We start from the raw sequence: 15,857 nt of genomic DNA, 5'->3' as shown, positions 1-15,857 counted from the left end.
GACCGATGTGGTAAAACTTCAACACCGACAAGTATAATTCACTATTATGGTGCAGTTATAAAGATTTGTAATATTTGTCTTCATAAATCAGGTATAAACATACTGATAACATACTACCAGTCAGAAGTTTGGACACGTTACTCATCTCATATGTAAATACTGTATCTTATACCGTCTACTGCATCTTGCCTATGCCGCTCGGACATCGCTCATCCATGTATTTATGTGTACATATTCTAATTCCATCCCTTTAGATTTGTGTGTATAAGGTAGTTGTTGTGGAATTGTTAGATTACTTGTTAGATAGCACTGCACTGTCGGGAACTAGAAGCACAAGCATTTAGCTACACTCGCATTAACATCTGCTAACCCATGTGTATGTGACCAATAATATTTGATTTGATTTGACCTACTCATTCAAGGGTTTTTATTTATTTTTACTATTTTCTACATTGTAGAATAATAGTGAAGACATCAAAACTATGAAATAACACATATGGAATCATGTAGTAACAAAATAAGTGTTAAACAAATCCTTTGCCTTGATGACAGCTTTGCACACTCTTGGCATTCTCTCAACCAGCTTCACCTGGAATGCATTTCCAACCGTCTTGAAGGAGTTCCCACATATGCTTGTTGGCTGCTTTTCCTTCACTCTGCGGTCCAACTCATCCCAAACCATCTCAATTGGGTTGAGGTTGGGTGATTGTGGAGGCCAGGTCATCTGATGCAGCACTCTGCTTCTTGGTCAAATAGCCCTTACACAGCCTGGAGGTGTTTTGGCTCATTGTCCTGTTGAAAAACAAATAGTCCCACTAAGCGCAAATCAGATGGGATGCTGTGGTAGCCATGCTGGTTAAGTGTGCCTTGAATTCTAAATAAATCACTAACAGTGTCACCAGCAAAGCATCCACACACCATCACACCTCCTCCTCCATGCTTCACGGTGGGAACCACACATGCGGAGATCATCCATTCACCTACTCTGCGTCTCACAAAGACACGGCGGTTTGGAACCAAAAATCTCAAATTTGGACTCATCAGAACAAAGGACAGATTTCCCCAGGTCTAATGTCCATTTGCTCGTGTTTCTTGGCCCAAGCAAGTCTCGTCTTATTATTGGTGTCCTTTAGTAGTGGTATCTTTGCAGCAATTCGACCACAAAGGCCTGATTCATGCAGTCTCCTCTGAAGATGAGATGTGTCCAAACTTTGACGTGGTATTGGTACTTTAGATGAAGCTTGATTCCATGTAAGATACAGTCTCATTGTCAGTGTACTGATCCGGTTAGCGGAAGGGTTAGGACAGGTTTTCCATGAGTAGATGTGTCCAAACTTTTGACTGGTACTGTACACGTTACGCATCATCTTAAAGTGGTCCTATATAAATGACAGCTGTTTTCTTTCACTCACTCACTCTTTCACTCACTCACTCACTCACTCACTCACTCACTTACTCACTCACTCACTCACTCACTCACACATACATATAGTCTTGTTTTAGAACACCTCCAGGAGGAAGATAGCCTTGTTTTAGGACATCTCCAGTAGGAAGATAGCCTTGTTTTAGGACACCTCCAGGAGGAAGATAGCCTTGTTTTAGGACATCTCCAGTAGGAAGATAGCCTTGTTTTAGGACACCTCCAGGAGGAAGATAGCCTTGTTTTAGGACATCTCCAGGAGGAAGATAGCCTTGTTTTAGGACATCTCCAGGAGGAAGATAGCCTTGTTTTAGGACATCTCCCGGGGGAAGATAGCCTTGTTTTAGGACATCTCCAGGAGGAAGATAGCCTTGTTTTAGAACTCCTCCAGGAGGAAGATAGCCTTGTTTTAGAACACTTCCAGGGGGAAGATAGCCTTGTTTTAAAATATCTCCAGGGGGAAGATAGCCTTGTTTTAGGACATCTCCCGGGGGAAGATAGCCTTGTTTTAGGACACCTCCAGGAGGAAGATAGCCTTGTTTTAGGACATCTCCAGGAGGAAGATAGCCTTGTTTTAGAACTCCTCCAGGAGGAAGATAGCCTTGTTTTAGAACACCTCCAGGAGGAAGATAGCCTTGTTTTAGGACATCTCCAGGGGAAGATAGCCTTGTTTTAAAACATCTCCAGGAGGAAGATAGCCTTGTTTTAGGACATCTCCAGGAGGAAGATAGCCTTGTTTTAAAACGTCTCCAGGACGAAGATAGCCTTGTTTTAGGACATCTCCAGGAGGAAGATAGCCTTGTTTTAGGACATCTCCAGGGGGAAGATAGCCTTGTTTTAGGACATCTCCAGGGGGAAGAGAGCCTTGTTTTAAAACGTCTCCAGGGGGAAGATAGCCTTGTTTTAAAACGTCTCCAGGAGGAAGATAGCCTTGTTTTAGGACATCTCCAGGGGGAAGATAGCCTTGTTTTAGGACATCTCCAGGGGGAAGATAGCCTTGTTTTAGGACATCTCCAGGAGGAAGATAGCCTTGTTTTCTTGCAGATAACAGATAGCTTTGTTCCTGTCTAATGGGGCATTGAGGGAAACACACCTTGTTCCTGTCTAATGGAGGGAAACACACCTTGTTCCTGTCTAATGTAGGGAAACACACCTTGTTCCTGTCTAATGGAGGGAAACACACCTTGTCCCTGTCTAATGGAGGGAAACACACCGTGTTCCTGTCTAATGAGGGAAACACACCTTGTTCCTGTCTAATGGAGGGAAACACACCTTGTTCCTGTCTAATGGAGGGAAACACACCTTGTTCCTGTCTAATGTAGGGAAACACACCTTGTTCCTGTCTAATGGAGGGAAACACACCTTGTCCCTGTCTAATGGAGGGAAACACACCTTGTTCCTGTCTAATGGAGGGAAACACACCTTGTTCCTGTCTAATGGAGGGAAACACACCTTGTTCCTGTCTAATGGAGGGAAACACACCTTGTTCCTGTCTAATGGAGGGAAACACACCTTGTTCCTGTCTAATGGGGCACTGAGGGAAACACACCTTGTTCCTGTCTAATGGAGGGAAACACACCTTGTTCCTGTCTAATGGAGGGAAACACACCTTGTTCCTGTCTAATGGGGCACTGAGGGAAACACACCCAGGTAGAGTATGGAGCATCAATGGCTCGACAATAGAATTAGCAAATAGAATTCTAGAATGTACATGAACCTTCTGAAGGAGCATCAATGGCTCGACAATAGAATTAGCAAATAGAATTCTAGAATGTACATGAACCTTCTTATGAGGAGATAAAGGTCGGCCATTTTGTTCAGAGAGTCAGTCAACCGTGGCCAGCCAGTGCTGTGATAAGATATTGTGTAAAATAAGGCATTTGAGGAATTATTCTCCACTGTATGTTGGTTAGCTAGCTAGCCATTTTTTTGGGGGGGGGATAATGATTCCATACATGTTTTAAATTAACTGCCAATATGCCAACATTCCATTTAACCAACACATTCAATCCACAGCCATCCAGACACGAGATCAGTTGATGATCGCTGTTAGTCTAGTTGGAAAGGCAATATGTACCGATATTGTATCATATATAAAAAAAACACTGATTTTTTTCAGCAGTCCTCTACTGGACGGACGCAGCGTGGAAAGCACCGTGTGTGTGTGTGTGTGTGTGTGTGTGTGTGTGTGTGTGTGTGTGTGTGTGTGTGTGTGTGTGTGTGTGTGTGTGTGTGTGTGTGTGTGTGTGTGTGTGTGTGTGTGTGTGTGTGTGTGTGTGTGTGTGTGTGTGTGTGTGTGTGTGTGTGTGTGTGTGTGTGTGTGTGTGTGTGTGTGTGTGTGTGTGTGTGTGTGTGTGTGTGTGTGTGTGTGTGTGTGTGTGTGTGTGTGTGTGTGTGTGTGTGTGTGTGTGTGTGTGTGTGTGTGTGTGTGTGTGTGTGTGTGTGTGTGTGTGTGTGTGCGTGCGTGCGTGTGTCCAGCTGGTCTGAGCCCCTCCCTCAGGAAGCCCCTTGTGAATGATTTTCAGGAGACAGTCTGAAAGAACAATACTGTGAGAAATCGTGTGGGGGAGGCTGGGTCACTCTGCACTCAATGAGTTACTGTGTCTGTCTGTCTGCACTCAATGAGTTACTGTGTCTGTCTGTCTGCACTCAATGAGTTACTGTGTCTGTCTTTCTGTCTGTCTGCACTCAATTAGTTACTCTGTCTGTCTGTCTGTCTGCACTCAATGAGTTACTGTGTCTGTCTGTCTGCACTCAATGAGTTACTGTGTCTGTCTGTCTGTCTGCACTCAATGAGTTACTGTGTCTGTCTGTCTGTCTGCACTCAATGAGTTACTGTGTCTGTCTGTCTGTCTGTCTGTTTGTCTGCACTCAATGAGTTACTGTGTCTGTCTGTCTGTTTGTCTGCACTCAATGAGTTACTCTGTCTGTCTGTCTGTCTGTCTGTCTGCACTCAATGAGTTACTGTGTCTGTCTGTCTGTCTGTCTGTCTGTCTGTCTGTCTGTCTGCACTCAATGAGTTACTGTGTCTGTCTGTCTGCACTCAATGAGTTACTGTGTCTGTCTGTCTGCACTCAATGAGTTACTGTGTCTGTCTGTCTGCACTCAATGAGTTACTGTGTCTGTCTGTCTGTCTGTCTGTCTGTCTGTTTGTCTGCACTCAATGAGTTACTGTGTCTGTCTGTCTGTCTGTCTGTCTGTCTGTCTGTCTGTCTGTTTGTCTGCACTCAATGAGTTACTGTGTCTGTCTGTCTGTCTGTCTGTCTGTCTGTCTGTCTGTCTGCACTCAATGAGTTACTGTGTCTGTCTGTCTGTCTGTCTGCACTCAATGAGTTACTGTGTCTGTCTGTCTGCACTCAATGAGTTACTGTGTCTGTCTGTCTGTCTGTCTGTCTGTCTGTTTGTCTGCACTCAATGAGTTACTGTGTCTGTCTGTCTGTCTGTCTGTCTGCACTCAATGAGTTACTGTGTCTGTCTGTCTGTCTGTCTGTCTGCACTCAATGAGTTACTGTGTCTGTCTGTCTGCACTCAATGAGTTACTGTGTCTGTCTGTCTGCACTCAATGAGTTACTGTGTCTGTCTGTCTGTCTGTCTGTCTGTCTGTTTGTCTGCACTCAATGAGTTACTGTGTCTGTCTGTCTGTCTGTCTGTCTGTCTGTCTGTCTGTCTGTCTGTCTGTCTGTCTGTCTGTTTGTCTGCACTCAATGAGTTACTGTGTCTGTCTGTCTGTCTGTCTGTCTGTCTGTCTGTCTGTCTGTCTGTCTGTCTGTCTGTCTGTCTGCACTCAATGAGTTACTGTGTCTGTCTGTCTGTCTGCACTCAATGAGTTACTGTGTCTGTCTGTCTGCACTCAATGAGTTACTGTGTCTGTCTGTCTGCACTCAATGAGTTACTGTGTCTGTCTGTCTGCACTCAATGAGTTACTGTGTCTGTCTGTCTGTCTGTTTGTCTGCACTCAATGAGTTACTGTGTCTGTCTGTCTGTCTGCACTCAATGAGTTACTGTGTCTGTCTGTCTGTCTGCACTCAATGAGTTACTGTGTCTGTCTGTCTGTCTGTCTGCACTCAATGAGTTACTGTGTCTGTCTGTCTGTCTGCACTCAATGAGTTACTGTGTCTGTCTGTCTGCACTCAATGAGTTACTGTGTCTGTCTGTCTGCACTCAATGACGTTTCTATGTCCGTGTGTCTGTCTGCCACCAAATGAATGTATGTATGTTGCTGTGTCTAAATGGCTGGAGTTGGTTGCATGTTTGTGTAGCATGACATGCCAGTGCCGGGCTTATAGGCTCTGATATAATGGAGTGGTAAGACAAATGGCTAGTGATTGAGACTAACTGTGTGTGTGTTTGTGTGTGTGTGTGTGTGTGTGTGTGTGTGTGTGTGTGTGTGTGTGTGTGTGTGTGTGTGTGTGTGTGTGTGTGTGTGTGTGTGTGTGTGTGTGTGTGTGTGTGTGTGTGTGTGTGGCACAATAGGTCACCTAACTCTCTCTCCCACTCACCACTCCAGGAAACCCAACAACACTGAACGTCCCGTATTATAAAGTGTGAAGCAACATTAGCGCTGCTTAGACCCGAGCTTTAGGGAGTGTGCGGGTGAGAGAGTGACAGGGAGAGCAGGCACCCCAAAAATCTGAGGGGGCACAAAATACGTGAGGATGGCTAGAGGGTGGTCCGGAGGGGGGGCCGGAGGGTAGTCCGGAGGGGGGGCTAGCCCCACTGACTATAAATTGGAGAATTTAGCATTTTTCAAACATCCGAAGCAGCTTTTTCCTGCAATCGAGAGCCATAATCATTATGCTTAATTATTTTTTTAAATATATACAGTACCAGTCAAAAGTTTGGACACACCTACTCATTTCAGGGTTTTTCTTTCTTTCTTTTTTTACTCTTTTCTACATTGTAGAATAATAGTGAAGACATCAAAACTATGAAATAACACATATGGAATCATGTAGTAACAAAATAAGTGTCAAACAAATCAAAATATATTTTATATTTGAGATTCTTCAAAGTAGCCACCCTTTGCCTTGATGACAGCTTTGCACACTCTTGGCATTCTCTTAACCAACTTCATGGGGGTAGTCACCTGGAATGCATTTCAATTAATAGGTGTTCCATCTTAAAAGTTAATTTGTGGAATTTCTTTCTTTCTTAATTCGTTTGAGCCAATCAGTTGTGTTGTGACAAGGTAGGGGTAGTATACAGAAGAAAGCCCTTTTTGGTAAAAGACCAAGTCCATATTATGGCAAGAACAACTCAAATAAGCAAAGAGCAATGACAGTCCATCGTTACTTTAAGACATGAAGGTCAGTCAATCTGGAAAATGTAAAGAACTGAACGTTTCTTCAAGTGCAGTCGCAAAAACCATCAAGCACTATGATGAATCTGGCTCACATGAGGACCGCCACAGGAAAGGAAGACCCATAGTTACCTCTGCTGCAGAGAATAAGGTCACTAGAGTTGCCAGCCTCAGGAATTGCACCCGCACTCACAGAGTGTCTGTTACTTGAACATCTCAACATCAAGTGTTCAGAGGAGACTGTGTGAATCAGGCCTTCATGGATGAATTGCTGCAAAGAAACCACTACTAAAGAACACCAATAAGAAGAAGAGACTTGCTTGGGCCAAGAAACACGAGCAATGGACATTAGACCGGTGGAAATCTGTCCTTTAGTCTGATAAATCCAAATTTAAGATTTTTGGTTCCAACCGCCATGTCTTTGTGAGATGCAGAGTAGGTGAACGGATGATCTCCGCATGTGTGGTTCCCATCGATCTCAGTGCAAGAGCCATCACTACAGTCCCTGGTTCGAATCCAGGCTGTATCCGGACATGATTGGGAGTCCCATAGGGCGGCACACAATTGGCCAAGCGTCGTCCAGGTTTGGCCGGGGTAGGCCATCATTGTAATTAATAATTTGTTCTTAACTGACTTGCCTAGTTAAATAAAGGTTACAAATCGTGAAGCACGGAGGAGAGGGTGTGATGGTGGAGGGGTGCTTTGCTCGTGACACTGTGATTTATTTAGAGTTCAAGGCACACTAAAACAGCATGGCTACCACAGCATTCTGCAGCGATACGCCATCCCATCTGATTTGCGCTTAGTGGGACTATCATTAGTTTATCAACAGGACAATGACACATCACACCTCCAGGCTGTGTAAGAGATTTTTGACCAAGAAGGAGAGTGATGGAGTGATGCATCAGATGACCTGGCCTCCATAATCACCCGACCTCAACCCAATTGAGATGGTTTGGGATGAGTTGGACTGTTGAAAAAAGCATTCCAGGTGAAGCTGGTTAAGATAATTACAAGAGTGTGCAAAGCTGTTAACAAGGCAAAGGGTGGCTACTTTGAAAAATCAAAAATAATATTTTGATTTGTTGAACACTTTTTTGGTTACTACATGATTCCATATGTGTTATTTCATAGTTTTGATGTCTTCACTATTATTCTACATTATAGAAAATAATAAAAGTAAAGAAAAAACCCTTGAATAAGTGCATCTAAACTTTTAACTGGTATCTATTATTGTTTTAATAGAACAAATCTGAGGAGGCACGACGCCTCTGAGTGAGAGGGAGAAAAAGAGGGAGACTGGTGGGATTACACACAATGGACTTCCCTCTGGCTCACAAAAAAAACACTAAACGTTTATACCTATGGCAAAGTGAACTGGTTTTGGCAAGCGGGAACCGTGGGCGGCTCCTTTAAGGGCAGACAGTCCCGGAATGAGAGACCGTGGATCCTACAGTGCAGTGTAACGGCGCGGCCGCTAGCCTCCTATATCTGTCTAACCGCTCATCGAGAATACAGATATGAAGACAATTAATACATATTATTGGACTTGATTGGAGAACAACAACAACAGCAATAACAACAAACAACAGAGCAAGGATTGGCTCCCAGACATCAGCGTAGCGCCATGCAGTGAGTCGGACATCGAGGTGAGCTCTGCTGCGTTCATGTTTTCCATTTTGTGACTTCCGACCTGTTTGGATGTTGCTGGAGGCGAGTTAGCGCACATTCTAGCCTACCCGTTTCCTTTATAATCGCCAACCTGTAACCTAGGCTACGTTCCACATTATAATATTATTTCCTAGGCTATGAAAATGTTTGCGTCGTGCTTTTAGTGAGTACGGTAGCAATAAGATAGGCAGCTAGGCTCAGCCCTCACTGTGTTCGGTTCAGGTGCTGAAGGATAGCCGTATGTCCAATCGACTCGCCAACGCGCCTGGTGCTGAAACGCATCCATGTAAAACACATTATTGCAACACACGGGTAGCCTAGGCTATAACAGACTCCATTGATGCCGTTCTTAGTACAACCTCAGTGATTGATGCGCTTCCTCAGAGAAGCCTCAAGACATTAGCTGCTCGGGATTGAGGTTCGCGGTAAAGGATTTTTCCCCTAATCAATTTTTGTGGTTCGAGGGGTAGGTCTGTCGAGGGGTTAAGGTCTCTAGGGTCACTGACCATAACAGATACCATTATAACATTCTGTCTCCAGCAGTCATTGACAAACCCCAGGGTCTGTTTGTGTCCTGGCACTGCGAATAGAGTCTCTGTTAAAACGGTCATTCATTGACGCGGAATTCGGGATCCGTTCTTTCACGCGTCCGAGTCGGCGCCCAGCCATTCAGCAGACGGTTATTTCTCATTCATGAGTACCACCACCGTGCGCACATGCTACCACAGCCTATCGATTATTCCCATTAATTAAAAGGCCTAGGCTAGTCATATATTTCTACAGTTCTTTCTAATTGCTAATGGTTTATATAGGCATACTGTTATAAAAAAAGCCTGTTTTATTCGATAGACTATGTTAAACAGACGGTGAAGATCAAACAACTATCACGCCACTTCATACATGTCAGTGTAGTGCAACAAGGTATGCTAACCTAGACCTATTCCAAGTTTTACAAGTGTTCGTTTTGTTACCAGTCTGTAAAAATGCTCCAGTAGCCTGTTAGTTCACATCATTTATTCTCTGATTATAGCCTGTGGCCATACCGTTCAACTTTATAGTTTCAAGACGAAAAAGGAAAAAAACGTCCACATCTTGCATTTCAGGGTGTTTATTTTTTTTTTGTGTCATCTGTGAAATTAATTTAGTGGGTGAGAGGGACAGGAAGCAGAAACGGAGTCGCGGAATGCGCGTCTCCCACGCTCTATCCTTGATCACGGTTGGCCACGTGGAGGCACGCTGCATGAAGGCTCTCACCCTCAGCTCGCTCAATATTTACATTAGCTCTGTTTGTCTCCGTGCCCTTTCTCACCCCCAGAGGACATGCTAATTAGTGTGTTTAACATGCACAGTCGCGTGTGGGTTGTTATAAGCGGGTCGTTGCTGCGTGTTTTACATCACTGGAGGCGCCTGTAGTCTTACCGTAGGCACATTCAGAATCAGAAGAAAACAAATTATTCCTGACAGAAGTATTTTTTTGATAATACTGCACTCCTCAAAGGCATCGTTTCCATGTTTTTGTGTATTTACTCAGAGTGCATTATGCTTGTAGCATGACTCAGTGTTTGGTCAGAGTAAGTTACGCCTGCCCTGACTACGGTCATCATGTCAACCCAATCTGGCTCTATCAGGAGTTAAAAGAGAGGCTGTATCAGTGATGGGTGTAGATCTGTTGCTAGGCTACATCCCACTTCTACCAGGAAAGAGCATTCCTCTCTCAGTTGGTTGAGAGTCAGGAAGTGGCCGGCAGGGTTATCAGAGGTCAGGTCAAAGGTCATAGTGTGTGGTCTGTGATGATGAGGCCAGAGCAAGTGAAGGTTGTATAACTCTGGCCTGTGACCCCTGACCCCTTTCTTTCCTCTGGAGGTCTTATCTACTGGCTGGCTCTATGGGCTGTCATCTTGTCTGCTGCTCCCTCTCTCTGTCATCCTGTCTGCTGCTCCATCTCTCTCTGTCATCCTGTCTGCTGCTCCCTCTCTCTCTGTCATCCTGTCTGCTGCTCCCTCTCTCTGTCATCCTGTCTGCTGCTCCATCTCTCTCTGTCATCCTGTCTGCTGCTCCCTCTCTCTGTCATCCTGTCTGCTGCTCCGTCTCTCTCTCTGTCATCCTTTCTGCTGCTCCCTCTCTCTCAGTCATCCTTTCTTCTGCTCCCTCTCTCTCTGTCATCCTGTCTGCTGCTCCCTCTCTCTGTCATCCTGTCTGCTGCTCCATCTCTCTCTGTCATCCTGTCTGCTGCTCCCTCTCTCTCTGTCATCCTGTCTGCTGCTCCGTCTCTCTCTCTGTCATCCTTTCTGCTGCTCCCTCTCTCTCAGTCATCCTTTCTTCTGCTATGCATTTAGGCTGCCATTGGTTTCTCTGGCTTCCTTTGGTGAGTCAGCCAGTCATCCAGTCAGCCAGTCATTCAGTCAGTCAGTCAGTCAGTCAGTCCCAGTAGTCAGACGAGCCAACCCTCCACTCTCTGACGATCTGCTCTTGTAGATCCCGAAGGAACAAACCTTGTTGATCTTAGACACAGGGTAAGTGTACCCACTAAGTCCACTTCCCATCTGTGGATTCAAATAAAAAGGAAACTAGAAAAGTGTTCATCTGTTTAATGTTTCAACCAATTCATCTGGCTGTTATATCCATTACAGTTTTGTATTCTAAGCCAATCAGATGTTTTATTATTAAGTTATTGACAGTTATACAGTTATGTATTCAGTTCCCACATGTGCCCAATTTCAAAGCTGTACAAAAACTCTTGGTATTGAGGCGACCATCAGATAAATACATTTTCAGATATTTTTTTGTACCTTCTCAGATAAAGAATGATCACATATGTAAAATTAAGATATGAATGTAATGATATACAGTACCAGTCAAACATTTTGACACCTACTAATTCAAGGGTTTTTCTTATTTAAAAAAACAACAACTATTTTCTACATTGTAGAATAATAGTGAAGACATCGAAACTATGAAATAACACACATGGAATCATGTAGTAACCAAAAAAGTGTTAAAGAAATCAAAATATATTTTATATTCTTTAAAGTAGTCACCCTTTGCTTTGACGACAGCTTTGCAGAAGCTGCAAAGCTGCTTCACCTGGAATGCTTTTCCAACAGTCTTGCAGAATGCTGTGGTAGCCATGCTGGTTAAGTGTGCCTTGAATTCTAAATAAATCACAGACAGTGTCACCAGCAAAGCACCCCCACACCATCACATCTCCTCTTCCATGCTTCCCGGTGGGAACCACACATGCGGAGATCATTCGTTCGCTTACTCTGCGTCTCACAAAGACTCGGCAGTTGGAACCAAAAATGTCAAACTTGCATTCATCAGACCAAAGGACAGATTTCCACCGGTCTGAAGTCCATTGCTCGTATTTCTTGGCCCAAGCAAGTCTCTTCTTATTATTGGTGTCCTTTAGTAGTGGTTTCTTTAAGCAAATCGACCATGAAGGCTTGACTCACGTAGTCTCCTCTGAACAGTTGATGTTGAGATGTGTCTGTTACTTGACCTCTGCAATTTCTGAGGCTGGTAACTCTAGTGACCTTATCCTCTTCAGCAGAGGTAACTATGGGTCTTCCTTTCCTGTGGCGGTCCTCATGAGAGCCAGTTTCATCATAGTGCTTGATGGTTTTTGCGACTGCACTTGAAGTTCTTTAAATTATCAGGATGGACTGACCTTCATGTCTTAAAGTAATGATGGACTGTCATTTCTCTTTGCTTATTTGAGCTGTTCTTGCCATAATATGGACTTTGTCTTTTACCAAATAGGGCTATCTTCTGTAAACAATCCCTACCTTGTCACAACACAACTGATTGGCTCAAATGCATTAAGAAGGAAATAAATTCCACAAATTAACTTTTAACAAGGCACACCTGTTAATTGAAATGCATTCCCGGTAACTACCTCATGAAGCTGGTTGAGAGAATGCCAAGAGTGTGCAAAGCTGTCATCAAAGCAAAGGGTGGCTACTTTGAAGAATCTAAAATCTAAAATATATTTTGATTTGTTTAACACGTTTTTGGTTACTACATGATTCCATATGTGTTATTTCATAGTTTTGATGTCTTCACTATTATTCTACAATGTAGAAAATAGTAAATAAATAAATAAATAAAAACCCTGAAATTAGTAGGTGTGTCCAAACTTTTGATTGGTATTGTATACACATGATAGCATATGGGCGTTAATTACTATTTCTTTGCCAATTGAAAAGATGGGTTTTTCATGCTAGCGGTCGTGGCTGCGTGTCACAGTCACACAGTAGCCGGATAGCTTGGTGAACTACAACAGACATAGCTTGGTGAACTACAACAGACATAGCTTGGTGAACTACAACACATATAGCTTGGTGAACTACAACAGACATAGCTTGGTGAACTACAACACACATAGCTTGGTGAACTACAACACACATAGCTTGGTGAACTACAACACACATAGCTTGGTGAACTACAACAGACATAGCTTGGTGAACTACAACACACATAGCTTGGTGAACTACAACACACATAGCTTGGTGAACTACAACAGACATAGCTTGGTGAACTACAACACACATAGCTTGGTGAACTACAACAGACATAGCTTGGTGAACTACAACACACATAGCTTGGTGAACTACAACAAAATGATAGATTTCAGGCATTCACAGATTACATTTTAAAGTGCATAGGCCCACCCACTTAGGTGCCAGGGCCACTCACTGAAAAGCCAGCCACCCTTCAGCCTCTGATGATCCCGCAGGTGAAGAAACCGGATGTGGAGGTCCTGGGCTAGCGTGGTTACACGTGGTCTGTGGTTGTGAGGCTGGTTGGACGTACTGCCAAATTCTCTAATACAACGTTGGAGAGAAATGGTAGAGAAATTAACATTGAATTATCTGGCTACAGCTCTGGTGGACATTCCTGCAGTCAGCATGCCAATTTGCATGTCCACTCAAAACTTGAGATATCTGTGGCATTGTGTTGCATGACAAAATGTCACATTTTAGAGTGGCCTTTTATTGTCCCCGGCACAAGGTGCACCTGTGTAATAATCATGCTGTTTAATCAGCTTCTTGATATGCCAATGGAACATTTCTGGTCTCTTTTATTTCAGTTCATAAAACATGGGACCGACACTTTACATGTTGCGTTTTATATATTTTTGTTTAGTGTACATAAGAAATGTCAGTTTTGAACATTTGGAAATTTTATTTAAATAGTGGGCTTATTTGGAACACCCAAGGTTTTAAAGGGTACTCTCGGTACTATTAAAGCTACTCCAGACTTTTCACATATTTTATCAAATATTTTAATGTCTTAAAGTCATAAAACTTTATATAAAAAATGTATCTTTAATTTTATATAAACTTTTTTTTACAGAAGTTAGGGCAGTATATGTTAGAAATGTCTAAACTTAGATTTTGGTGGGTTTAATATGTACACTTATCCTAATACGTACACTTACCCTAATTCACAGAGGAAACCAATGACTTCTGGATCTATTTCTGTGTGGTTACATTCTACCCTTGTAGGCCTGTGTGTGAACTGTGATGTGTTTCTGACTTGTAGGCCTGTATGTGTGAACTGTGATGTGTTTCTGACTTGTAGGCCTGTATGTGTGAACTGTGATGTGTTTCTGACTTGTAGGCCTGTATGTGTGAACTGTGATGTGTTTCTGACTTGTAGGCCTGTATGTGTGAACTGTGATGTGTCTGTGTCGACCTGTCATGTTTCTTATGTGTCTGGTTGTGTAATTTCCTGCTCATCCCAGCAGTCATTCCCTCTGTGTGTGTGTGTGTGTGTGTGTGTGTGTGTGTGTGTGTGTGTGTGTGTGTGTGTGTGTGTGTGTGTGTGTGTGTGTGTGTGTGTGTGTGTGTGTGTGTGTGTGTGTGTGTGTGTGTGTGTGTGTGTGTGTGTGTGTGTGTGTGTGTGTGTGTGTGTGTGTGTGTGCAGCTAAAATAGTGCTGCTGTATTAATCAACATGATGTACTGAACAGAACATCTCCTCAGAGGACTGGATCATATCAGAACCGCACTGCTCATATGTCTCCCGGTCAATGTGTTTAGCAGGTTGGAGTTGCCTCCTGCTCCTAGTCTCTTTCCCCTGCTCCTAGTCTCTTTCTCCTGCTCCTAGTCTCTTCCTCCTGCTCCTAGTCTCTTTCCCCTGCTCCTAGTCTCTTTCTCCTGCTCCTAGTCTCTTCCTCCTGCTCCTAGTCTCTTTCCCCTGCTCCTAGTCTCTTTCCCCTGCTCCTAGTCTCTTTCTCCTGCTCCTAGTCTCTTTCCCCTGCTCCTAGTCTCTTCCTCCTGCTCCTAGTCTCTTTCCCCTGCTCCTAGTCTCTTTCCCCTGCTCCTAGTCTCTTTCCCCTGCTCCTAGTCTCTTCCTCCTGCTCCTAGTCTCTTTCTCCTGCTCCTAGTCTCTTTCTCCTGCTCCTAGTCTCTTTCTCCTGCTCCTAGTCTCTTTCCCCTGCTCCTAGTCTCTTCCTCCTGCTCCTAGTCTCTTTCCCCTGCTCCTAGTCTCTTTCCCCTGCTCCTAGTCTCTTTCCCCTGCTCCTAGTCTCTTCCTCCTGCTCCTAGTCTCTTTCTCCTGCTCCTAGTCTCTTTCTCCTGCTCCTAGTCTCTTTCTCCTGCTCCTAGTCTCTTTCCCCTGCTCCTAGTCTCTTTCCCCTGCTCCTAGTCTCTTTCCCCTGCTCCTAGTCTCTTTCTCCTGCTCCTAGTCTCTTTCTCCTGCTCCTAGTCTCTTTCTCCTGCTCCTGCTCCTAGTCTCTTTCTCCTGCTCCTAGTCTCTTTCCCCTGCTCCTAGTCTCTTTCTCCTGCTCCTAGTCTCTTTCTCCTGCTCCTAGTCTCTTTCTCCTGCCCCTAGTCTCTTTCTCCTGCTCCTAGTCTCTTTCTCCTGCTCCTAGTCTCTTTCCCCTGCCCCTAGTCTCTTTCCCCTGCTCCTAGTCTCTTTCTCCTGCTCCTAGTCTCTTTCTCCTGCTCCTAGTCTCTTTCTCCTGCTCCTAGTTTCTTTCTCCTGCTCCTGCTCCTAGTCTCTTTCTCCTGCTCCTAGTCTCTTTCTCCTGCTCCTAGTCTCTTTCCCCTGCTCCTAGTCTCTTTCCCCTGCTCCTAGTCTCTTTCCCCTGCTCCTAGTCTCTTTCCCCTGCTCCTAGTCTCTTTCCCCTGCTCCTAGTCTCTTTCCCCTGCTCCTAGTCTCTTTCCCCTGCTCCTAGTCTCTTTCTCCTGCCCCTAGTCTCTTTCTCCTGCTCCTAGTCTCTTTCTCCTGCTCCTAGTCTCTTTCTCCTGCTCCTAGTCTCTTTCCCCTGCCCCTAGTCTCTTTCCCCTGCTCCTAGTCTCTTTCTCCTGCTCCTAGTCTCTTTCTCCTGCTCCTAGTCTCTTTCTCCTGCTCCTAGTCTCTTTCTCCTGCTCCTGCTCCTAGTCTCTTTCTCCTGCTCCTAGTCTCTTTCCCCTGCTCCTAGTCTCTTTCTCCTGCTCCTAGTCTCTTTCCCCTGCTCCTAG

At 44.3% G+C, this 15,857-nt stretch overlaps 1 protein-coding gene across 2 annotated transcripts in view; it reads left to right on the top strand.

Annotated features, from left to right (window-relative positions):
- Window positions 1-8,132: 8,132 nt before the first annotated feature.
- LOC139549574 (SH2B adapter protein 2-like) overlaps window positions 8,133-15,857 on the top strand; it is a 45,388-nt gene continuing 37,663 nt past the window's right edge. For both annotated transcript variants that reach the window (XM_071360211.1, XM_071360210.1), the window contains exon 1: window positions 8,133-8,368. The gene's annotated coding sequence lies outside the window, so the exon portion shown is untranslated. The remainder of the gene's footprint in view (window positions 8,369-15,857) is intronic.

The sequence above is a fragment of the Salvelinus alpinus genome, chromosome 22 (assembly GCF_045679555.1).
Source record: "Salvelinus alpinus chromosome 22, SLU_Salpinus.1, whole genome shotgun sequence".
Taxonomy (NCBI): domain Eukaryota; kingdom Metazoa; phylum Chordata; class Actinopteri; order Salmoniformes; family Salmonidae; genus Salvelinus; species Salvelinus alpinus.
This window is presented reverse-complemented; position numbering and strand designations above follow the sequence as displayed.